Below are 26,755 nucleotides of genomic sequence, written 5' to 3'. Positions count from 1 at the left end.
ACATTTTATGTAAATATTTATTGGTGTGATGTTTTAGCTCATTATTTAGATAATATGAATGTTGGCAAAAGGTTAAGTTCTGTCATATATTCTGATGCATATGGCCTTGAACTGAGAAAAGGGGTGTGAGAAAGATATAATACTTAATCGATCATCAATTTGATAAGATTCAGCGTCAACCAGGAGAACAACCTTCTTGGCTCATGTGTGAGAGGCTTTCTAGACTGGGCTATCAAGGTGGAAAAACCTACCCTAAATGTGTGCTCTAGTTTTTTTTTTTTTTTTTTTTTTCTTTCCGGGGCTGGGGATCGAACCCAGGACTTTGCGCTTCCTGGGCAAGCACTCTACCACTGAGCCAAATCCCCAACCCCATGTGTGCTCTAGTTTTATGTCAACGTGGCACAAGCTAGAGTCATTGAGAGGCGGGAACCTCAACTGAGAAAATGCCTTCAGAAGATCAGGCTGTAGGCGAGCCTGTAGAGTAGTTTCTTAGTTAGCGATGGGTGTGGGAGGGCTTAGTCTGTCGAGGGTGGTGGATCCCTGGCCTAATGGTCCTAGGTTCTTTAAGAAAGCAAGTTGAGCAAGCCATGGAGAGCAGGCCAGTAAGCAGCACCCCCACCCCCATGGGTTCTGTATCAGCTCCTGCTTCCAGGTTCCTGCCCTGCTTGAGTTCCTGCCTTCACTGCTTTTGAAGATAAACTGTTATAGGAAACTGTGAGTGAAATAAACCCTTTCCTCCCCAAGTTTCTTTTGGGCATGGTGCTTCATTGTAGCAATAGTAACACTAACTAAGACAGTGAGTGACAGGGTTCCATAGGTTGGATTGAGAATACAGACACAGATATGTTTGTCTTGATTTGAATACTATACAATGCATTCAGGTATCCCTATATCACATGGTAGGCCATAATATATACAACTTTCATGTAGCGATTATGGGTGAACCTAGACATTATGGTAACAGCAGATACAAGAGACAATTACTGTATAAAGTCTATTTATAAGAGGCAAGAAGTAGAATGTGTCGCAAGAGTCTTGGGAGCAAGGGTGCTGGGAAGAGTGCTGATAATAGGAAGAGAGTTACTGGAGATGGATGTTGGCGTTGATTCTACTACAATGTGGTCTTACTTAATGTCAAGCACCACCCTTAAAGGGATCATGACCTTTAGCTTTATGCTATATGTATTTTACCATTAAAATTTTTAAAAATTGTTGCTTTTAAAAAGTTATGGCTGAGTGTTGTAGCTCACACCCTATTCTCAGAACTTGGGAGGAAGAACAGATCGATCTCTGCGAGTTCAAGTCAACTTAACCTATATGCTGAGTTCTAGGTGGGTCAGGGTACATAATGCAAAACAAAACAAAATAACAGACAAGAAACAAAACAAAATTCAAATTAATTAGAACCACATAAAAATTAGTAAATTCTACTTTGCAAGTAAAGCTAACATTAACTCTCTTTGAGTCTCCACATCCCATGGGCTGTTCTGACCCATCTCTCTGCTGAGCACACCTACCTGTGGCCTCTTGGCTACTTCAGAGAAATGGGCGTGGGTGAACATCATTTCTTCTAATTGTCTTCCTCCAGGGACAGTCTGTACTCTGCAGAGGCCAGAAGGTCCATTTCACCATCTTCTGCTTCCTCTGCCCATATGCCTCTAGTAGCTGTTTCTATACATCACTCTGTACAGAGTGACATCTTGGCATCGTTAAGTAGTAACACATAAGAGAGACCGGAAAACCAATGTTTCTCTCTGTGGATGATCTTGGATAGAATCTTTGGATAGATCACTCACGTCCATTCATTCTCACAAGCACTGTAGCAAAGGTTTTGTGACTCAGGACTTTAAAGAAGCAGAATTTCACCAATTTATCTATTGAACCAATTTCACAACAGCGAGAGGAGTGTTTGCAATTGCTTGGCTTTGATGTAGTGGCAACATAAAACATTTAGTGAGAAACCTTCACAGAACGTTGACGGCCCCCAATGGCCTAGCAATGGGAGACATTTTTTATACCATGATGACTCTAAGAAAATATAAAACAAACAAAAAAACAACTGTTGCATTTAGAGCTATCTGTTACCCTTCCAGTTCCTGCTTCAGTGTTATCCCAGCGGAGATGATGCTGAGTGAAACACAGCTACGGGCTCCTTACAGTAGACTCAGCCATGCTTCCTGGTGATTTCCTATCTTTGAGCAGCCACCTCTGTAAACTGAGTGTCAATCACATTGGACTGTTACACTGTGGCCGCCCTCTGTATGCTCAGGTTTCACACCTGACATTCAACCAATCTTGGATAGAAATTATCTGGGGGGGGTGGGGAATTTCACCCATGTTCAAACACATATGGAGTTTTTCTTACCATTATTCCTGAAACAGCACACTGGTACAATTGCTTATATACTTGATTGTATACATTATTTTTTGTATTGACTAGTATTTATAGATAATATAGAGATGATTTAAGTCATGCAGAGTAAGTGCCCTTTGTATGTACATATTAAATCATGTTATATGTGAGGACAAACATAGAAGGATTTTGGCATTTGAGGGTGGGTCCTAGAATCAATCCCTTTGAATACCAAAAATAAGCATGTGCTAACTTGTAATAGCATGGATCATAATACATGTACTAGTCAGGGGTCTTCAGAGGGAGAGAAATGATAGAAGGCATATATATATATATACATATACATATATGTATATATGTGTGTGTGTGTTGTGTGTGTGTGTGTGTTCATACATAGATGAATCTATATAGATAGCCCATGTAAGCTATGGGTCCAACTTGTCTAGCAATGGCTGCCTACCAATGGAAGGTCCAAGGATCCTGCTCAGTCCACAAGACTGGACGTCTGGTCTGCCGTCACTGCTTGCTGGAATCTCAAAGAAGCAGGCTCCAATGCCAGTGAAGGAATGGACTTGCTAGTGAGAGCAAGCAGGCAGAGACAGTAGGTTTTTCCCTCCCATGTCCTTTACAGAGACTGCCAGCAGAATGGGAGGCCCAGATTAAAGGTAGGTCTTCCCAGCTTGAAAGATCTGGGTTAAAAGTAGGTCTCCCCACTTCAAATGATTTAATTAAGGAAAAAAAATCCCTCACAGGTGTTCATAGCTGCTTGGGTTTCAGTTAATTCCAGAGGTAATCAAATTGACAACCATGACTAAGCATCACAATATGTCTGTATTGATAAGTATTTCCACAGAGGTAACAAGAGTACAGAAAGTCTGTTGAGGAGGTTGTGAAATCCTTACAGAAAAGGCTGATATACTGTAGAGAAAGAGGCAGTGATGGATAAACGAGTGCGTGTGCACAAGTGGGCTCTGAGAACATTCTAGAAAATAAACAACTTGCCTTAGGAGAAGAGTGGAGGAAGGACAGAGTACCTCCAAGAAACAGGACATTGTTCTGGATGGATGGAGAGATGGTTACAGATGGGATGAGGGTTATGGATAGGGTAGCAGATGTATGGGTGGGATGATGGTTACAGGTGGGGTAGCAGGTGTACAAGTGGGATGATGTTTACAGGTGGGGTAACAGGTGTGCAGGTGGGATGATGTTTACAGGTGGGGTAGCAGGTGTACAGGTGGTGATAAGGGTTACAGGTGAGGTAGCAGATGTTGTCTGGTCTCTGGTCATAAGGCATCTTGTGTCCTTTCCAAAGGAATACACTTTGTCCTGGAAAACTAGTGAAGGATTTAAGGTAGACAAGGGACATGACCAGGTGTGTACATTTGAAAAGTGCTCTAACCTTTATTACCTAGGAAACTTTGGTGCTTCAAGAATCACAGAGCTCTGCCTATATCGTCCTTTGTTTGGCAATTTAATGTGATGAGAAATGTTCCTAAAAAACATTTTGACTACAGTATATATATATATATATATATATATATATATATATATATATATATATATATATATAGCAAAATATGAAAGGAATCACCCAAGAGTCTGGGGAGCATGTTCATCACTATTTCTTGTATTATTCATCATTTTGCTAATTATTTATCTTTTCGTGGAGAATTTCAAAGGCTTGTAAAATTAGAAAAATTTAAAGGATGTGTTTTTGTGTTACTTGCTCTCAACAACTCTCTGGTCCTTATGTTTGAAACTGACAAAAGGTCTTCTCAGCTGTTCTTGGGAACCAGGAAAGAAGAAGTCCCGTTGTGGATTTCCTGGTAATCAGATAAGATAGACCACTTATTTCCCCAGTAATCAGATGGCCAGTACCTGCTGCAAGCAACCATAGCCAGGGACTCTTCAGGGCAGCACTTGCCTTGAGGTAGGCAAAACCTGGTTCCCAGGTTTGTTTGTCTTATCTGTCATACATTTCCTTCCTCTCTACACTCCATGTTTGCTTTGATCTTTGATCTAGCATTAATAAACCACAGGCCAGTTCAGCCCCAAATTCCTTGGAAAGAAACAGAATTCAAAGCAGGGAGGTAGTAATTCCTTAGTTCAATTGGCCACATGACAGAGCACTGGGGTGCAGAACACCTTGCTCAACCTTTATCTGCAGTTAGATATAATGAACAGCTTCTTCAGCTGTATTATGTACACCACAGTACAATATGGAATTGTTTGGGAAGGATTAAGTGTGGTCTTGTCAGAATGGGCGTGGCCTTGTTGGAGGAGGCTTGTCATTGGAGATAGGCTTGGATGTTTCACACCATTCCCAGTGTGCTCTCTCTGCATTGTGCCGTGCTATGTGGATGGAGATGCAAATTCTCAGCTACTGCTCCAGCACCACGCTTGCCTGCCTGTCTGCTGCCATGCTCCCCACCATGATGGTCCTGGACTCCAGTGACAAATAAGACTGAATTCTGAGACACAGGGCTTCAATATATCTTGCAGTCTTGTGTGTGTGTTTTATATGCTCATGTGTGGGCATGAACTCCCTCATAATAACAAATTTAAAATATGTTTATATTTAAGGACTTGATTTGTTGGTCTTGGCCATTTGTGTTTAACTAGTCTGAGTACTTTGCCTTGTTCTTTTTCTATTTATATTCTAGGATATATGAGTAATACATAAGGATATTCTTCATTATAAAAAAGAAAACTATAAGAAGAAGCCATTTTGATAAGCACACCAATCTCAGACCTCTCTCTGGAGGAAGACAGTTTGTCAATGAATTTTCATGCATCAATATTCACAAAGCAACACCATATTTTCTTACTGTAACAAATGTTTTAGACAACCCATTCATAAAGAGAAAATATTTATATTGATTCATAATTTTGTAAGTTCCAGTCTAAGACTAATTGATTTCTCTTCTCTTCTCTTCTCTTCTCTTCTCTTCTCTTCTCTTCTCTTCTCCTCCTCCTCTCTCTCTCTCTCTCTCTCTCTCTCTCTCTCTCTCTCTCTCTCTCGGATTTTTTTATGTGATAACATGTTCCAATGGTGGAACATGTGGTGGAAGAAAACCAAACAAGAGGTGGTCAGGGTAAGGATGAAGGTCCACCATTTCCTTCAAGGCCGCGCTACCTAAAGTCCTCTCTGAGGACCAGGGCTTCCCACTAGCACCTCTCTGAGAACCAGGGCTTTCTCCCACCTTGAAATTTGGAGCAGGGATTTGACATCTGAACTATCTTAACATGGTACTATGCATTTTATCTCAGGGTACTCTCTCCCCTGTCTATTAACCAGCTTCCTTTGGTGTGTCTAAGCCATGTTAGGTGTGATGTCATATTTCATTCGGTTGTGCATCATGGCATGTCCGTGTGCTCCTGTGACTGAGTTTTAGGATGTTTGCAGCTTTCCTGACTTTACCATGACATAATGGAAGTCCTTATTTGTTCCTCAGTCCGCACAGCAAACGGTTTCTGAATTGGAGAACATCAATAAATTAATATCATGCAGATTTTCTCGAAAACAGCGACAATAGGCAGAGGCGGTGACTCTCGGGCACTAACTGGCACTCTTGTCTTGCTGAATCACTGAGCCCACATTTTGAGTCATCTAATTTAACTGCATTTTTTTTTAGCCAGTTTCTCCCCATGAGACCCCATGAATTCCGATTGTTCATTACAGAAACACCGAGGGTATCTCATGTCACTCTTGTTGCATGGTCTGATACAGAGCTTCATTTAGCCACATGTTAATGATAAGCACAGATGGTGGTGGTGAATTTGAGAAAAATGGCAATAGCCTTTGGAAAAATAACACCTTGGTGAGAGAAGAGAATGGCTGCTGATATGCGGGAGAAAAACCTGCACAGGCCAGTGGCTCCAGTCAAGTTTCCTTGAGATTATAGTTGGTATGGATCAGTTTGAAGGATTGGCTAAGTGGAGTCCCTAAAGCACAGTCTATTTTGTTTTACACTAAAATAAGGTTCTCAGCATACAATTAGTTTTGGAACAAACAGAGAAAGAGCTAAACTGTAATTAGGTTTATAAGTGGCTTGAGTAATACAGGCAACGGGCTTTGATATCATGGATTAATGACAATATCATGAACTTGAGATAGTGAAAATTTTAGTTCAAGAAAACCCAAACTTATAGTTAGGGAAACATAATCTTATCCTTTTATTGGAATATAATTTCTTATGCTCCTGTGGTGGTTTGAATGAGAACAATGCTCATAGACTCATATGTTTGAATATTTGGGCCCCAGTTGACGGAACGGTTTAGGAAGGACTAGAAGGGGTGGTCTTGTCAGAGGGGTGTGTCACTGGAGGAAGGTTTTAGGTTTCAAAGACTCTTGTCATTCCCTGTGTTCTCTTTGTCTCCTACTTGGATGTCAGATGTGTGTCACCATGCTTTCAATCTGCTGTCGTAGACCCTGGCCCATTGGAATCTGGGCTCATTTAAACGCTTCCTCTTACAAGTTGCCTGGGTCCTGGTATCTTATCCCAGCAGTGGAAAAGAAACTAAGTCAGCTCTGCGGACAGCCATGAGCTTATTTAATTTCTCTGTAACTTCTAGCTCTGCTAAATTGGAGTAGACTCTGCCGACTCACTTACAAAGGAACATCATAATGATATACAGAGAATAAATTCAGAGTATAAATTAGTAGGTGATGTGATTCCAGGGACTGAGATCATTCCTTATGTATTTTTGCGATCAAAAACAGAATTGGGAAGTTGATTTCTTAAAAGATTTTTAAAATAGTAATGTAAAAGGGTAATTCTTATCTTCTGAGTATCTAATGATTGAGGAAAATTTATGCATATACCACTAGGGGTTGGGAGTCCTATGCAGTAATATGTTGTTTCGGTTTACTTTCTGTTGAGTGATAAAACATTGTACAAAATCAGCTTGTGGAAGAAAGGTTTATTTAGCTTACATGACCTGGTCATAGTGAATCATCATTCAGGGAAGTCAGTGCAGGAACTCAAGCAGGAGCATGGAGGCCGGAACCATGGAGAAATGCTGCTTCTTGGCTTACTCTCCATGGCTTGCTCAGCAGGCCTTCCTATTGTATTAGGTACTGTGCTAGTGGTGCAATGAAACGCCATGACCAAGGCAACTTATAAAAGAAAGCATTTGTACTGGGCTTATGACTTCAGAGGGTTAGCGTCTGAGATGGGAGAGCAAAGACACGGTGGCAGGAAGAGCTATGAACTCCCACCCTCAAAATTGTAAGTAGGAGACAGAGAGGACACAGGGAAAGGCATTTTGAAACCTCAGCTTGCCTCCACTAACACACCGCCTTCAACAAGGTCACACCTCCTAATCCTTCCCAAACAGTTCTACCAACTGGGGATCAAATATTCAAACCTATGCACCCACAGAGATGGGGCATTCTCATTCAAACTATAACATATAGAATCTAGGATGACTTGCTCAGACACGGTCCTTCCCACAGTGGCCTGGGCCCTCACACATCAACATTAGTCAATAACATGCTCTACAGACATGTCCACAGGCCCATCTGTTGGAGGCAGATTCTCTTGACAGGTGACTTCAGTTTGTGTCAAGTTGACAGAAACTAATCTGAGCACATGTCGTCCCTTGGATGTGGCATGCAATGGTTGGCAGTCACATTTCCTTAGCATTCATAGAACACAATACATCTTCCATGTCTGTGGGACTGAGAAAAGCAGAGGACATCATGACAAAATTTCTATGTTAGATCACAATTTGGCTACAGGTTTTGAAACAAAGAAAAGCGATTCTTTTTATTTAAAAATCCCCTTTTCATTAGGTAATTTATTTGTAACTGTAGCTACTCACTTCAGTGTAGATGTTTGGTTGACATCTGGGCCATTGCCACTAGAAGTGTGGTAACAGCTTCTGCCTAACTGGAAGGATTAATAATTCTTGGAATCAAAACATTTATTCAGAGGGTTAGGGAAAGGTTGGGGAAGTTCACACTGTCTGCTGTCCTCTGCAGGGCGGACCTTAGAGGTCTCCTCTAAGCTAAGAGCTGGGATTAATAATTCTAAATGATTTGAATCCAGTCTTTTATACTGAGCACTAACTGCTTCTATTTTTAAATACTTTTAAATTTTTTATAAGATACTACTATTTACTTAATGATACAGTGATCTAATAAAGCCAGATCATTAACATAAATATTAATGATATCAGTAATATTATTATTCACATTTTACGTGCTTGTACTTTTTATGTAGTGCTGGGTTTCTCTTTTTTAAAATTCAGGGCTTAATAAGTGGTAAACTTTACTACTGAGTTATCGATCCAGACTTTAATAGTGAAATTTTTAAGTAAGCAAAGACGTAAAAGTCTCAAAACAAATACTTTATGTTAGGTGTTCACTTACATTGTACGCCAGGGTGTGTGGCTGACTGTCAATAGTGGGTGTCTTTTCTGATTGCTCTCCACCTTATTTTTTGGCTAAGCTTGCTAGCCAGTGAGCTCCAGAGATCTCGCTGTCTCTGTGCCCCAGTGCTGGGGGATCGGGCATACTGTGCCCTCATCCCTGGCTTTATGCGGCTGCTGGGGATCCAAACTCATGTTTCTGTGCTCCCACGCCACCTTCCAAGGCCTAATTTTCTAGGATTTATCTAAATTCTCCAATAATCGTATCCTTGTGCTTCAACTATAATTTCTTGACTGTAGATTCAAATTTCCAAGGGTTACCTCTCTGATTTTGACAGAAACCGATTAATTACTTAAAAGCACAGGCACAACAAAACTAATTTAATGCTATTTTAATTAACTAGTACATTTTCTGTCTTGTAAGTTTCTTCTACTGAATATAAGGAAACCCAGGTCTTTTATCAAAAGTTATTAAGACATTTATATGAGAAATTTTTAATTTCAAAACTTGAGAGTTGCGTAAAGTCAAGACACATGTTTGTAAGAGCTATAAAAGCTTATGAAAGTCATGACTAATAGTTTTTTCTAAAGATTTATTTATTATATATAAGTACTCTGTAGGTATCTTCAGACTCACCAGAAGAGGGCATCAGATCTCATTACAGATGGTTGTGAGCCACCATGTAGTTGCTGGGATTTGAACTCAGGAACTCTGGAAGAGCAGTCAGTGCTTATAACTGCTGAGTCATTTCTCCAGCACATGACTCATAGTTTATCCCGAGATAAAATAGTGACACGGAATATACTTTATTTTCCTTTCCTATCTTGTTTTTTGAAAGTGATAATGAAAGTTTTAAAACCCCAGTCACAATGTCAAGCATCCTTTTAAATTGAAATTTGAACCACCAGAGCTAGAGCATCGGCTGGAGCATTAGGCTCCTGCAGATTAACAATGATAAGGCACACAATGAAAATTTAAATTAAATACAATTTGACAGAGGTATAGCTGAGGAAACTCGACTCTGTTAGGAATTCTGGGGGATTATCAATCTACCTGCGGCAAGGTACATTGGGAGGCAGGAATTCTGGACAGAGTGCGTAGCATGTACATCAGACACGGAATAATTAAATGTTATAATTTCTCCAAAGAAGTGTCGGTACTTTAGTGCGCTTGGACCCAGGGCATGAGGTAGTGAAGAGCAGCAGAGGTAGTTGGAGAGGCCGGACGGTTGGGGATATGCCCGGGCAGAGATGACGGTGAGAACTGGCGGAAGTATAAAGCCGTCAGTCAGTAAACGGGATGACGCAGCAATGTGACCAAGGTTGGGAGCTGAGGCAACGACGGGAGGAAACCGAGATCATTTAAGAATCAGAGTTCTTCGGGCAGAAAGCACGTGAATTTCCTGGACTTACAGCTCAGATAGCTGGGTTTTATGGACGCTGTCAATCACAGCAAGGGCAAAAGGGTGGCGGTAGCAAAACTGGCTTAATGTCAAGCAGGTTGGGTAAACTTGTCGCAATAAGAGACGTTTTTCAGCGCTGACATCAGGTGGATATCCAGGCAAGGAACACAGGATCGATGGAGCTACTGAGCTTTTTTTTTTTTTTTTTTTTTAAATCGAAAGCCAAAATAGGGACTGAGATTGTCTGGAGGGGGAAAAAAACCACCCAGTAAGAGAAGAAAGACGATGAAGAAGCATCAGGAAGCAAACGTTTACCAGACGCGGAAGGAAGACAAACGCTCTGACTGAAGATGGTCTCTCAGCCAAATCCCAAGGTCCTTACTATAACACTAAGGAAAATTCACAAGAAGATGAAAGGTCACTGTAACTTTAGAAACAAAACATAAAACCACCACTTGTTAGAATCTGTGAGGAATTTTCCACTCAACACAGAGCATGTGGAAGTAATTCACATGAAATTCGGCCATCGCCATATGAATTAATCTCCATTGCAAAACTTAGAGAGCTGGCTGAAACGCGAGAAGCCGGTCAGTGAGACGGAAAACAAGAACGCAACGGAGTTTCCAGCTGCATGTGGTGCCTGCCGCCATTCAGCAGTTTCACTATTGAAACTGAGAGGAGAGGGATGGGTGCTTATATCTATTAAGGAAAGGCAAATGGTATGGTTTTATTTAAGATAAATCAAAATGCAAAATAACACCTGGAAATCAATTGGGTGTGTGTGTGGGGGGGGATATTATGATATATTGAGACAACAGAATGCTTCCTAGCCATGGAAACGAATGAATTACAAGAAAGCCATGTGCAAATGTTATGTCCAGAAGCAATCCCTTAAGAGCTACAAGCTGTTGGATTCCATGAAATTCAGGGACAAGAGACTCTAATCTGGTGGAGCTCAGCAGAGCGTTACATTGAAGATACGGATTAGGAAGAGGTGAGGGAGGCTTCGGAGTGCTGAAATCCTTCCTGCCATACCTGGGCCTGAGTGCTGGCTAAAGTGTTTTTCACATGAACCTGAAGATTGTGTTTGCACTACAAGAATAAGGTAAAGACAGAAAGAGAGAATCGACTCTCTGAAGTTCATCTCTGACCTACGTTGTCACAGCACACGTATGTGTGCTTGTACACACACACACACACACACACACACACACACATGAACACACACATGCACACACATATTTGTATATGCACACACTTCATATATAGTGATTGTAAGACATGATATATACCTACATATATAATGGTTAAATTCTAAGGATGAAAATAAAACCTAGGAACACTGAATTAGAAGGATTTTTTTTCACAAAGGAATACAAATCAGACAGTTCTGAAATGGTGGGGGGACTTTGTCCTCAGATAAGAGAGAATGGAAAGACTGCAAATAAGTTTCTCTGAATTTATGATTTCATAAATAATCTTTTAAACACTTGAGGATTTAATCCAACAATGTGAGTGGTAACTTGACAAAAGAGATAATATACTAAGTAGGATAAACTAAACATCTCTATGGCAAATAATTTTAAAAATGTATAATGGTTTGAAGGAAACCATTTATGAATCAAGTGAAATACTTCCAATAACTCGCTAGTCAAACACGTTATAAGGCATACTCGAAAGTCACTTACCCAAATGAGTGCGGAAGCAAGCCATGTCAAAGTTCGTGGAATACTCCGAGCAAAAGTTAAAATGAGGCATCCACTTCATATTAAACGATTACACTGGAAAAGAAGAAAAGTCTTCAATTAACATTCTTTGCTTTCACTTAAACTAGGAAAATTAAACTGTAGTAAGTAGGAAGAAATCGAGACCAGAAGTTCAGAGAATAGGAATAGGAAGAAAACGAGAAGTTCAATTCAATGACGACGGGCTCATTGAAGAAATCAATGTGTCTTATAAGATTTTACCATGACTGGCTGGGTGGTGTGGGGGAAAAGAGAGGAGAGAATCAATATCAGGAGTGAATGATGGGGTGTTATTACAGAACTTTAACATTAGCAGTATGATAAAGGAAGTCAGGAACACTTTATACCCACACAATCTACAAGACAGACAAATGGAGAGAACAGACACTTTGACTTTTAAAATATTTATTTACGATGTTGTTTCAGTGTACGTGTGCATGCCTGTGTGAGTGTGCATACTGCACTCAGAGGACAACTTGGAAGAGTCAGTTCTTCCCCTCCACCATATAGACGTCTGAGGTTGAACTCCTGTCACCATGTTTGCTGACGAGTGCCTTCACTGACCAAATCCTCTTGTTGTCGCCTGCACAGATGTCTCTCCTTCTTATTAAAGATTTATTTATTTATTTTATGTATGAGTACACTGTTGCTCTCTTCAGATACACCAGAAGAGGGTATCGGATCCCATTACCATGTGGTTGCTGGGAATTGAACTTAGGACCTCTGGAAGAACAGACAGTGCTCTTTAACTGCCGAGCCTGAGCCATCTCTCCACCCCGCCCCCCAACCCCCTGGAAAAATTCCTTTAAAAACTCTTTTTAAGAAAGAGAGAATCTCCTGTAGCCCAAGTTGGCTTTGCACTTGCAATGAAGGTAAGGATGACATTGAACGCCCAATCTCCACTTCCCTAATGCTGGGATTAAATACGTTTCCCACCACATCCAAACGACAATTACTCCTGTAAATAATAAAGAAACTGACTTCCATGCATCTAATTAGGTTTTTATTTATGTGATAAAACATTGATTGTAGGGTCCTGGGAATTGCCACACAAACCACTCAGACACCAATCTCAATCAGTTAGGTATGGTTTATTGAAAAACCACATCACAAGACTGATCGATCAGGAACATGACTCAGGCTTGGGAGCTGAACTGTGACCCTGAGTTAAAGTCCTACAGGCCTATTAAGCCTCAGCTCTACAAACATCTATCCCAAGTTGTTTCACCAAGCAGGACTTCAGGGTGGGGGTGTCCTTAGGGACATGTCTTTGTTGCATATCCATCCTGCTCCCATTGGTTGTGCTATTCAACTGCGGCAGGGGACTTGCCTTGTTAAAAATTTATGTTTTAACTCATCAACCAGGATGGGACTTGTCTTGTCTAACATTCATTTACTAACATTTATTCATTCTAACATTTACTTGCCAACTGGATGTCAGTTCTCCACATACATGTCTCTTTCTGCCTCACAGGATGTCAGTTCCCAAGGAGATCTTGGGAACTTAAACTTTACTCCACCACTACTCAAAATGGAAGACTTATTTCAAATAGTTTCTAATATTGGTGCAGATGGCTGGGCTCCATTCCAGGGGAGGTTTATACCATAAAAGCTTATATACAGGTGTAGGAAGTATTGTTGGGTGGTTGGTTGGTTTGGGTCCAAGCTTATTGTGGGTAACTATACATAGCAGTTCTACTGACTTCTATCATGATTGGTTTCCAAAGGCACAGAACATAACAGAATATGTTCTCAACTTGGCATTCGAAAATTTCCTAGTAACAGCAGAAACCTATGAGAAACTTTCTGTAAAATGGTAGGCTAGCTAGGCCAGGTAGGAACAGTTACTTAGGCCTTAACACTGATGAAAATCAGCTCGGGCAGGAAAGTCTTTGTTTGGCTTAAAGGTCTCAGCAAATCACTGAGGGAAGTCAGGGAAGAGTCATTGAGGGAATCATGGAGGAGTGTTGCTAACTGGCTTGCTCTTTATGGCTTGTTCAGCCTGCCCAGGACCACACAGTAGGCTGCCTCTCCATATCAATCATTCATCCAAAGAAGGCCACCCAGCCTCGACTACAGGAGAGTCCGATAGAGGCACATTCTCAGTTGAGGCTTCCTATTCCCAGACTGACTCTGGCTTGTGTTCAGTTGACCAAACGAACAAAACGAAACAAACAAAACAAAACTACCCAAACCAAAACAAATAAACAAACCAAACAAAACCCAACTAAATAAACAAAAACCTGACCGCATAGTAGATGGAAATCTTCCACCTTAAAAGCTTCAAACTTTACACTAGGCCGTGGTGACACACGTCTCTAACCCCAGCACTCAGGAGACAGAGGCAGGAGTATCTTTGTGACTTTGAGGACAGCCTGATCTACTTAGTGATTTCCAGATCACCCAGAACTAAATTATGAGACTCTGTCTCAAAAAAATAATCCCCAAGTTTAGATAACATATCAGACTTTTGCAGAGAAACAGGCCAAAGGTATGCAAACAACAATAACAACAACAACAACAACAACAACAACAACAACAACGTCTTCATAGAAACATTTGTAACATTTGACCAAGTATCTGGTTCCTGGGGCCTAGCCAAACTGATACATGAAAGTAACCACCGCATCAACAGGGAAAGAACAGAGCAAATTCTACATAAACTACTTAAGCAAAGAGAAGAGGCGAGAGTATCTTCTAACCCATCCTTATGAGAATTATGTTACCCCGTGTTCGACCTAGTAATGAAAGACCCGTTTGAACTCTGAAAACCCAAGCAGTACCACTGAGCCTGTCAATCAACATCAACATTACCAATGATAAAACAACCCAAAAAGCACACCATCATTTTAGGTAAAAGAAAAGTATAAAGAGTTTGACAAAGCTTAGCCTTTGTACACAGTAACTTTCAGAAACCTAAAGAATGGAGTGAAAAATCCTAGGACATCTGTGAAATAAAGCAAACACACAGAGAAACAAATGACAACAAACCCATAGTTAACACCATGTCTACTGGCAAAAGACTGAATGGCTTTCTCCTTAGATCAGAGGAAGAAGCCAGCACTGACTGTTCTCACCACTTCTGTTCCATACGATGCAAGTTGTCCTAATTATTACAACAAGGCACTAAAGTATATAAAATGCACACGCTGAAAAAATAAAAAATAAACTATATATAAAGATGGCATGTTTGTCCATATTAAAAAAAAACCCTAAAGGATCTTTTAAAAATCTACTAGAGGGATGGAGAGATGGCTCAGCGGTTAAGAGCACCCGACTACTCTTCCAGAGGTACTGAGTTCAATTCCCAGCAACCACATGGTGGCTCACAACCATCTGTAAAGAGATCTGATGCCCTCTTCTGGTGTGTCTGAAGATAGCTACAGTTTATATACATATATATATACATGTATATATTTAAAAAATCTACTAGAAATAATGAAGAAATTAAGCAAACTCATAGAGTACATAGTATTAACAAATCTTTAGTAGTTCGTCATCAACAAACAATTAGAATTCATGTTTTAGGGGTTGGGGATTTAGCTCAGTGGTAGAGCGCTTGCCTAGCAAGTGCAAGGCCCTGGGTTCGGTCCCCAGGTCTGAAAAAAAGAAAAGAAAAAAAAATTCATGTTTTAAAGAATTTTTTCCTGTGTTGTTCATTTTGAAAAAAAAAGAGAGGGAGAAAGGTGTGTGTATGTGTGTGTGTGTGTGTGTGTGTGTGTGTAAATTATGTTCAAGTAACGTGTTAGAAAATATCCAGTGTATAAAATATATATTCTACATGCTTTGCTTTACATTTGAAATATTCTACAAAAAGGGATTCCTCATCCTTCCAAATAATAATATGCATGAAACATAGACATGTTTCAAATCTCTTGATCCAAAACTGAATCTTAACATTCTGCTGTATAAGCTCCCAGATGGTACCGTATTTACTAGTCTACGTATCGTATGAGTATGAGAGATGGTGGCTTTTTAATCTTGATTTTGCCCCTCCTCCCCAATTTTCAATAGCGGTCTTATATTTCAAGGAGAGTGGGACTCATGTGTGTTTTTTCTCTCCTTGGAAGTCTTGCCTCCCTGGGTTTAACTACCTGTTTGTTGATAGCACAGATATGGTTTCTCTTCACTGTCCACTTGGGGGCTATCTTAATCTATTTCAGATCCACTAGATAGGGACTGTCTTCCCAAACCGAGTCTTCCTGTCTAGCAGGAACTCATAGATTGATTCTGTGGTGTGAAACGAGGCAGCTAGACCCCACTACCTGACTTTCGTCATGACACCTTTTAAAGTACAACGTTAATGAAAAGCTTTAATCAGACAGGGCTCTCTCTGCTTGGCCTCCTTACATTACTATTGCGTCTGCGCGCCACAAGTGTGGACTACATCTCCCAGGATGCACCATGTCGCCGCCAGTGCAGCCTTACTTCCAGCAAAGGGCTTCCGGAGCGTCAGTAACCTTGCTGACTACCAGATTTTGGGGCTTCTTGGGAAGTCACTGGGACTAACTTGTATTTTCCTGGGCGGAGAGGGGAAAGGCAAGCCATAACAGGGAGATATCTATTTCGTTTTCCGGTGTGCACAGACCTTGTTTTCTAGGAGAGACACTGGCACCGCCTTCAGGCAGGCCTCTCACAGGTGGTTGGCTGTTGCTCTTGTCATTCAGTCATGTCCTTTGACTTGTCAGAGATCCTCCGTGAGACAGGCCGGCAATCCTGAGTTCTAGTGGCTTAGTGACCATTTCTTTTCTTTTCTTTCCCCCTCCTCCTTTTAACCACGGATATTTTAGTGAAAACTAAGAAAATATAGATAAACTGCCAGATAATTCTGCAAACGTGTGTGTGCTCCCTTTAACAGGTGTTTATAAGGACTTCCTTCTTTGTTATTGTTGGGGTGGAATCTTTTATTTTTCTACTCTTTTAAAACCAATTACTACTAATGTGTCTCGAAGTACTACTTAGGGAAAACTGGAAGTGTGTGTGCGTGCGTGTGTGTGTGTCAGTGTGTGTGCGTGCGTGTGTGTGTGTTTGTGTTGTAATTTCTAGGGAACTACTATTCCTATCCAGATCGAAATGGGCTAAAGGGTGGACTCAGTGGTAGAGCACTTTCCTAGCACACTTTAAAAAGCTCAAAAAAAAAAAAAAAGGGACTCAAAAATGGGCATGCATTTCTTTATAAAAAGACACTGTTGAAGAAACAGATGGGTGGGGGCCTTAAGATACAAGTCCTCATTTGTTGATTCTGGAGTCTCTCGCAGGTTTGGTTAGCTCTGTGAGTTGCTGCTACTTCCTCTGTGAAAAGGATATTATCCTTCTCCGTACTTGATAGTTTTGTGAAAGCAACTCAAAAGAAGACATGTAGACAAGCTCCATGAACACCCTAAAACTGAGATGGTAATGGTAATTATAGTGATGATGATGATGATGATGATGATGATGAAGAAGGTGGTGGTGGTACTAAAACTAATGAGGACTGCGTAATAAGAGGTCAGGGTAACTAGAAATGCTAGTTAAGATATAAAGGTTGGAGAGGTGACTCCGTGGTCAACAGCACTTGTTGCTCTTGTAGAGGACTCTGGTTCAGGTCCACCTTGTAGCTCCAGCTTCAGGGGATCATCATCCTCTCCTGACCACCATGCTCATTGGCAGAGACCCACACATGATAAAAACATAAAAAGAAAAGTTGAAATATTGATGAAAGCAGATTGGTTGTTGAAACTACCTTTAATCCTGACAGAGGCAGAACCAGGCAGATCTCCGTGATTTCAAGGCCAGCCTAATCCGTAGAGTGTGTTCCAGGACAGTTAGAGCTACACAGAGAAGCCTTGTCACAAAACACAACAAAACATATTGATCATGACCTAAGGGTGGTGAGTGAATCTAGGAAGGGCCTGAACATTTTGGAGAAAACAAGTCATTTATCAGTACCTATGTTTGGTCTGTGAGCTTCAGGCTTGTAGGAGTCACATCTGATTTGGTCATAGTTGTCTGTTGGAATCTTAACATCTAATACCTTGTGCTTTTTGTTTTTATGTCCCTTCTGCTAAGTACTTACTCCATGCATATTTGATACATGGCATGCATGTCTAGCTATACATATATAGTAACTATACATGCACATGTATGATAGTATACACATATAATTGAAAAAATACTAGGTGATTTGTCTCAAGGAAGTGTTGTTTACAATTTTTGGGACTGGAGAGCCTGAAATCTGTAGGACAGACTCTTAAGCTAGAAACTCAAACTCAGTGGATTTTAATGTCCTAATGCTGTCACCTCTTAATTACAATTCCTCAGTGCAGTGGCTGGTTCTGTGTGTCAACTTAACACAAGCTGGAGTTATCGCAGAGAAAGGAGCCTCGCTTAAGGAAATGCCTCCGTGAGACTGTAAGGCATTTTCTCAATTAGTGATCAAGGGTGTGAGTGCCCACTGTGGGTGGTGCCATCCCTGGGCTGATGGTCCTGGTTCTATAAGAGAGCAAACTGAGCAAGCCAGGGGAAGCAAGCCAGTAAGTAACATCCCTCCGTGACCTCTGCATCAGCTCCTGCTTCCTGACCTGCTTGAGTTCCAGTCCTGACTTCCTTTGATGATAAACAGCAATGTGGAAGTGTGAGCTGAATAAACCCTTTCCTCCCCAACTTGCTTCTTGATCCTGATGTTTTGTGCAGGAATAGAAACCCTAAGACACTCATGTTATGGTGACCCCCAAACATAAAGTTATTTTCATTGTTATCTTACAACTGTAATTTTGCCACTGTTATGAAACATAATGGAAATATCTGATACACAGGATATTTGATATGTGACCCTGTGAAAGGGTTGTTGGACCCCCACAGGGTTCGTGACCCACAGGTTGAAAACTTATGCTCTAAGGTAAGAGCTGATGTTGGAATCTTGAGGGGGAATTTCTTCTTCCTCAGGGAAACCCTCATTTTGATTCTGTTATTAAGCCCTTCAACTGATTTCTTGAGCCCTTCTCACATGGTTGAGGATTGTTGCTACTTAGAGTCAAGATATATAGATATATTTCTTAACCCCCACAATCACGTTAACTACATCTCCAAAATACCTTCAAAGAAACTCCTGCATTAGTGTTTAACAAACGGCACACTGTAACCTAGTCCAGACACATAACACTGCTACCTCTCAAATCTTTGCTCTAAAGGTATGCTTTCATAACCCTCAAAATTGTGTTTTTGTATAGCTTTCCATTTGGCATCTGTCTTCCCCCTCTACTGTTTTCCTCTTTACATACATACCTTTGTACTGTTGTTATATTTCTTGTTTCTTCTGTTTATTGTCTTTCTGCCTTCTCTAGCATTTTACCTCCATAGGGTAGGGTAGGAGTTTTGTCTATGTTGTTCATTAATAGATTCTCAGCATTAGGATATAGAATAATCAAAGGGTTGAAGGAGCATTAAGGTGAAAGCTCAGTATATATTTAATGAATGAATGAAGGGCCAGAGTTCATCATGTGGTAGCCAAGGAGGAGAGAGACAAAGGATTAGATGGACAGCAGATTGGGGCTCATAGTTTGCTATTGAACAGCTTACAGAGGCATAAATTCACTGGGGTGTGGGTTTGCTTCATTACTTAGCTACGTGAGTGACTTTGACCGGCTCCCCAATCTCCTTGAGCTTCAATGTCTTTATCTGTAAAGTGGAAATAAATACTGCTTAGCACATTAGCCCGTCCCAGTTGTGAAAGCGTTGAATCATGGGATTCCCACAAGACTTGGGCTTGTGAGCATCTGTTGAAAGGTGACTGTTATCATTACAATTATTGTTCAGTTATTGAAGTGGGATATTTACAAGAATCACTGAGGTAAAATTATTGGATTTCAAAGTCTGGTCTGTGAGGAGGTTGGCATGCTGAAACTTGGCTCTGTACAGTGTCTGAGAACACTCATTTTAATTCAGGGTCCTATTGTTTCAAACAGAATGGACACCTTTCTGTGTATACAACCCATAAAAATGATTAATTGACTGAACCTTTCAGTCCGCCCTGAGCTTCCACTTAAAGCATAGAGTTAGTTGGTTCCAGGTCAGAGCCTCCATTCACATGATTCCTATGGACCCATGAGAGTGAAAGTGCACTCTTGGAGCAGATGCTCTGCCCCCTAGGATTCTTTTATTCTTCTGAGTCTGTTGCTTTGGCCAATAAGAGAGTTGGTACCCTGACCCAGCGTCGTCATAATTATGACCATGAACAGCTCAATGGCTTTTTAAAAAGATCTAAAGGACTGTACACTCACAGTGAACTCTGCTTATTGCTCTTTGCTTACACATCAGTGTAATTTCTAGACTTCAAACCCTTCAGTATTGATTGCCTCTTAATAATCTGCTTCTCCTGCTCTGTGGGCTGGGCATTTGCCAGAAAAAGGCATTTTTAAACTTGGTCAGCTTCTGATGTCATGCCTGACCTTCTGAGGAACAGTGATCAGCAGGAGAGGTAGATTGCGGGTTGAGGCTTTTCTTTTCCCCGGTTCTGTCTGCCTATAGCTAGTTACAGTGTTTTGTGTTTGTTTAAGGTGTGGGCAGATTGTGAAAATGTAGACAGTTGGCCAATGCTCTAAGCTGTGTTTGTTGCTTCTTTGCTTTGCTTTGCTCTGTTAGGAGTGGAAGGGAAAGTTAGAGTCTAAGAACAATAGACCCTCCACTCCCCAGCTGTTCTTTTCTTTAACTCAAAGCTACTTCTATTCCTAGGAAGCACCATGGAATTGAGAGCAGCATTCCTTCAAACCGGGCAGGCTTAAGATACCTGGACTTAAGGAGCATGAGCACCTTGCCTTTCATTCATCAAGATATTTCTTACCCAAAAGTAAGGAAGAGCATCATGAAACTCTCATGGCTTGGAGCTGTTTGTTTCCCACGTGGAAAAACAATGGATTTTTCTTTATTGTCCTGTGTGTTTAGTTTTCACACAGGTATATAATAAAACAATAGTACACACACATGCATACACACACACACACACACACACACACACACACACACACACACACACACACACACACACGCAGATGCACTGGAAGATCTTACTATATCCTAGCAAGCACATTTGACTCTTGGCTCCATCACTGGGTTTTGCTGTTTGAACAGGTGTCCTTGCTAATAAGTCACTCTTCCCAGGACAGTGGAAACCTCATTTTGTTATTAACATTGTTCCAAAGCCTTACGTCATTACACACCCTCACAGGGTGCCACCCACATGAAATTTGGGTGTTTGTAAAAGGAGTGTTGTGATTATTCCCAGCAGTTTATGCGTGGGGTCACGTGAGCGTCCGTGTGTGCAGATAATTATGGGGCCAGAGGTCAGTTGATCTTCAGGAGTTGTTCGCTCTGGGTTCTGAAACAGGGTCTCCCACTGGAATCTGGGGTTCACCAACTGTGCTGGGCCGGCTGGCAAGTGAACATCAGGGATCCGTTTGTCTCCACTTCTCCAACACTGGCCCATATTACCATGCCAAGGGCTTTCTGTGTTGCTGGGAATGGAATTCAGGTCATCAGGGTTGAGCCTCAAGCACTTAATTAATTGAACCATTACCCTTGCCTGACTATCAGTTTCTTAATGTGGTGGTGGGTGAAGAAAGACTCCAGGCTCTATTTAAACGTTGCCCTTTTCATTCCTGGGCTGTGTCAGCTGAGGTCACTATTTGGGTAAATCTCCAAGATTCCTGCCTCTTCCCTGCCTCTGAGTTCTTGTTCCCATCTAACCCATGATCTCAGTTTCTGGAAGGATTTTTTTTTTTTGAAAAAAATAACTATTTTTCTGCGTTCTTACCAGACATATTTTTATGCCAGCATCTTCTTATGTCTTTTTTGGTGTGTGTGTGTGTGTGTGTGTGTGTGTGTGTGTGTCCCTGTCCATCCCCTCATTCTTTGATTCCTTAGGCTCTTTTTCTTTCAGACTTTCTAATATAGTTAAATGTTATCCTTCCCCAGAAAAGAACATATTATCCTCAAACCCCAACTCAGGCGAGTGTTCAGAGTCTCACTGTTGCATCAGGAGGAGGCCTTGCATCAGCTAATGTTCACACGGGTTCTGATATCTTACATCTCTCCCTCTAGGATCCTTTTTTTAGGGATGCCTATTGTGTTCTAATGAATATTAATAGCAGTGTATTTTCTAACATTTATTTTGTATTGATAAGTATTTTCATCCAGCAAGTAAATACTGCATATGTGTCATGTCTCATGGATGAACATAGGATAGGACCACAGCAGTACAAAAGACCCAAGGAAAGCCCTGTCCCTCATAGAGTCTATGTCCCAGCGAGAGACAGAAAGGGGCCACATGGATAAATCATACAGAGATAGGTAGTGGCCAGTGCTACGGAGCAAAATAATGCAGGGTCAAGGGCAAGAGAAGATGGCGTTGTCATCCTAGGCAGAATACCGGGAGAGGTTTCTGAGGAGATGTGGCTGTTGAAAGATTCCAGGATAAAGTAAGGATGTCACAATTGCTCTGTAATACAGCGTGAGGTCAGGGGTGGTGATTCCCCCAGAAGTTCTTTTATTGTTGAGGATAGTTTTCTCTATTCCAAATGAATAACCCCCTTAGCAGACTATATCAGTGGTCACTCCCAGTTCTCTTCTAGGCCCTAGAGATCACTGATCCACTTTCTATCTCTATGGATTTACCCAATTCTGAATATTTATACAAATAGGATCTTAAAAATGTGTGCATTTGTGTTTGGTTTCTTCCACGTTGCTGTTTTCAAAGATCAGCCATTTATTGGTATTTAATTACTTTCATTTCTGGATAATATATTTTGACATTTCTTTGTATGGGTATATGCTATTTTTTTTTACCAGTTGATCCATTGATGGGTATTAGAGCCATTTCCACTTTGGGGTGTTACGGAGAATACCACCATAAATGTTCGTGTGCAGCTTTTTTGGTATGAGAATATATTTTTATTTCTTCTGAGCTATACATAGGGTTGATAAATCACACAGTAACTCAGTGCTTAAGCTTTGATTTGTGTCAGCCACATGCAAGTGATCTGATTTTCCTCCATCCTCAGTAAGACTCTTTCTTTATAAACTGTGCCCACTGAGGATGTGTGAAGTGCCATCCCATCATTATTTTGATTTCTGTTCCCCTACTGGCTAACGAGAGTGAATGTCTCGTCATGTGCTTCGTGGTTATCTCTGTACGTGTGTAAATGGAAAATGTCTATTCATATCTACTGTGATTGAATGTCTCTCCCAAAGCTTGTTACTAGAAACTTGCTCCCTGGCGTGGCTGTGCTGGGACGCGGGACCTTTAAGAAGGGTTGGCACTCATCAATGGATTATTGTTCTTGGGGAAGTGAGTTCTATGAAAGGAGATCTTGAGTACTGTTCATCTCCCCTTCTTTTTGCCCCATCACTGTGGGAGGATATGACAAGAAAGCCTTTGCCAGATGCTGACCCATTAACGTTGGAGCTCCTAGCATCTAGAGCTGTGAATGTATAAATTCCTCTTTAGTATAAATTGCCCTATCTTTTATGACAATACAGACAAACTAAATAAAAAAATCCTTTGTCTATTTTAATTGGATCATGCTACTTTTAAGGATTGATTTACTTAATTTATTGTGTGTATGCACCTGTGTGAATGAATGTGGGTCACATGCTTGCACGTGACCAGGGGAGCCAGAAGAGTTCCACAGATCCCCTAGCATTGTGGTTACAGGTGGTCGTGAGCTGCCTCGCAGGCATGGGTGCTGGGAAAGGAGCCTGGGCTGTTCAAGAGCAGCAAGAACTCAACTCCTGAGCCATGCTCCAGGCCCAGATTCTAGACTTTTAACTCCACATTGTTACCAGCCTTGCTTTTATATTCCTGATATTGACGTTTGTTACCTATATGATTTGCTACTCTATATTCTTTCCAATTTTATCAGTTGTCTTTTCACCTCTCTGAGCATGCCCATCAAAAGATTTTATTCATTAATTTTTTTTTTTGAGACAGGCTCTCATTCTGTAGTCCAGGCTGGTCTTGAGGATTCACTGAGATACTCTTACCTCAGCCTCCTGAGTGCTGGAATTATATAGGCCTGTGCCGCCATGCTTGGCTTCACTTAGAAAAAATTTTTCATCTGACATCTCATATCTTAGTCACTGTTCTATTGTTATGAAGAGACTCCGTGACCACAGCCACTCTTATAAAGGAAAGCATTTAACTGGAAGCTTTCTTACAGTTTCAGAGGCTTAGTCCACTATCACCATTGCACTATCTGAGAGCTACATCCTGATCTAGTGGCTGAAAGACATCCAGCCCGGCCTGTGCTTTTGAAGCCTAAAAGCTTACCCCACGTGACACAGTTCCTCCAATAAAGTCACGAGTTCTAATCCTTTCCATTCTTTCAAACGGTGCCACTCTCTGATGACTAAACATTCAAGCCAAGAGGCATTCTCATTCAAACCACCACGTCTAGTTTATTTTTCTTGGATGTTTTAGGTGTAAGACAAGACCACAACGTTTCTATCTATATTCCTTTCTATGAGTTTTATTATTTAATGCTCCTGAAGAGTCTAACATGAGAGGTGCCACCAGGCCTGATAACTGGGGGCTCAATGCCCAGGATCCACAAAATAGGAGAGAGGAGACTCTGCAAGTTCTCCTTTGGTCTCCATATGCCCACCCATCACACAAAAAATAAATAAAATGTAATAAAATTTAAAAAAAGAAAAATCTAAAGTAAGACATACAAATGAAAGCACACGGTGATTTTAAGAGGAGCAGTGTAGCAGTAACACATGGCACAGTGTCAAGTGGCCTAATACACACGCCACGTAAACGGAGGTCTGGATTCACAATGGAATGAAGGAACAATAATCGCCAGGAGATGGCCATGATAACTGGAGATTGTGAATTCATATATTCAGCAAACTCAACAACCCCAAGCACAAAACCGTGTTGTGAACCTCGAATCAAAATAGGCTATGAAATGAACAGGAACCTCAAAAGTGATCAGGAAGAAAAGGCTTAAAGTTTGTCAAAAGAGGAAAGATGACTTAGCAACAGATTCTGTACTAGAAACAACATAGGCAACAAAACAGTGGAGTGATCTATAGATCCCGAAAGAAAGCTCACTGCCTTGTGTCACATTCCTGAAACATGAACATATTTGTTGTGTGGTATTTGTCAAATACCGAAATACTAAAGAGACTCAGCAGACTCAAGTCACAAGAAGTAGTAATGAAAATGCTAGTAGTTAGAAAGGCAAACTACACATATATACAGAAATATACATGTAATATATAAAACTAATCAATAAGGCACAAGAGATGGAAAAAGAGAATCGGTGATGGAGTGGAGTATAAACTGATAGAAAATGACCTATTTCCATCACATGTAAATGGCCTAAATTTAATGGCAGAGATTTTAGATGGGAAAAAGTAGAATTTGCTCCTGAGCGTGCTAAGTTTGATTCAACTATGCTATCTAACCACAATTTACATTTAAATGGCAAAATAATGAAAAAATTACCATGTTACTAGTAATCACAGAATCAAGCAACTATCTGACCAGTATATTTCAGAGCAACAGTTGTGATCATGGATGGACAGGAGCCTTCCACTGAGGTAAATATACAACTTATTATAAAGAGATTCAAGACAGAAAATCAATAGGGACATGATTGAGCTAAACACTAACATCTAAAGTCAAAGAATATTTAGGTGAAAATGCTATATTATGTGTTGTTCTTATGTATACATAAAATATACCAAAATGGTTTCATTTATTAAATATTTTAAAAGTATTTAAAATTATTATATGGGATAGTTAGTTAGTTGCCTAATTTTAAATACTATTTTTTATTCTTAAGTTGGAGCTCAGGGCTTTGTGCATACTAAACAAATACTCCACCATTGAGCTAAATCCTCAGCTCTGGAAGTTTTGGTTGTTGGCTGTTTATTTATAAATCATACACCTACCTATATGGTCTCTGTTGAGCCTACTGAACTTGGCCATAATAACAAAAATAGTTTATGTGCAACCAGTCATGGCATAGCTCTGTTCAAGTAGACTTTACTTAAAAGACAGGAATCAGACATTTGTCCCACAGTTTGCACTGTTTTACATACAAAACTGAAAAAAATCACTGAATACCGTTTTCTTTTTAAAACATTACTAAAACCAAACCCAACCAATTTAGTGTATTTAGAAAGATTGCAGGGTACAATGTTAGTATATAAAAAAAAGGCAGTTTGTTTATGCGTGATTTTAAAAAGGGTTCTCAGCTGCTTCGACCCCCCTTCTAGCCCACTGTCCAGAGGTAGAGGAGAAAAAGGTGGTAACTAGGACGAGGGGATGTGGACCTGTTTAGAAGTAGTTCTTTGAGATGATTCGGATACCAACATTAGAGTTCAGCAGTGTGAGGATACCAAACTCAAATCAGCAGTGGTGGTACGATCTAGCACAAACTTCGAGGCCTCTGCCAAATCGGCTCAAGCCAGCAGGAGTGACCAGGACCTGCCAGGATGCAAGGAGAAGTTCTCGGCCTTGCCTCTCTCAAGAACGTGAAGATCAGGGAAGACAAAGACGTGAGACCAAGGAAGCGTTGCCAAGCTAGCTTTGCAAGCACACCATCACTGTCCATTGCGTCCTATTTTTATTCTCTCCAAACATCACCTGTCCTCCCATGAGTCTTGTCTCAGCAAAATACCACGTGAGTCTGCATCACATGACATGTCCAGAAACTTCTACTTCACCTATTTACAACAGTTTTAAAAACATGATATATTTTAGGGTAAAGCTGATAAAAATATATAACATTGATATTGAGATGTCTATTAATCCACTATACTATATGTCTGCATAATATCAATCATAATTCTAGCAAGTTAAAAAATGTACATATTAGTCAGGGTTCTCTAGAGTC

General features: G+C 40.7%; 1 protein-coding gene and 1 long non-coding RNA gene across 4 annotated transcripts in view; both read right to left on the bottom strand.

Moving 5' to 3' along the window:
• Erich1 (glutamate-rich 1) overlaps window positions 1-26,755 on the bottom strand; it is a gene marked incomplete at its 5' end in the record, with an annotated part of 52,793,804 nt that overhangs the window by 29,946,942 nt on the left and 22,820,107 nt on the right.
• The window catches only part of LOC120097385 (uncharacterized), a 69,122-nt gene that overhangs the window by 18,649 nt on the left and 23,718 nt on the right, over window positions 1-26,755 (bottom strand). The window contains exons 3-4 of one of the 4 annotated variants that reach the window (XR_015640365.1): window positions 11,820-11,912; window positions 7,264-8,036 (exon numbers count right to left, since the gene is read on the bottom strand). This is a non-coding gene — a long non-coding RNA (uncharacterized LOC120097385). Of the gene's footprint in view, window positions 1-7,263; window positions 8,037-11,819; window positions 11,913-17,035; window positions 19,533-24,357; window positions 26,586-26,755 lie in introns of those variants that run through there. The other 3 variants (XR_015640364.1, XR_015640366.1, XR_015640363.1) reach the window with 3 other exon arrangements.

Source organism: Rattus norvegicus, chromosome 16, assembly GCF_021556685.1.
Source record: "Rattus norvegicus strain SHRSP/BbbUtx chromosome 16, alternate assembly SHRSP_T2T, whole genome shotgun sequence".
Taxonomy (NCBI): Eukaryota; Metazoa; Chordata; class Mammalia; order Rodentia; family Muridae; genus Rattus; species Rattus norvegicus.
Note: the sequence above shows the minus strand (reverse complement) of the source record. Positions and strands in the feature narration are given on the sequence as shown.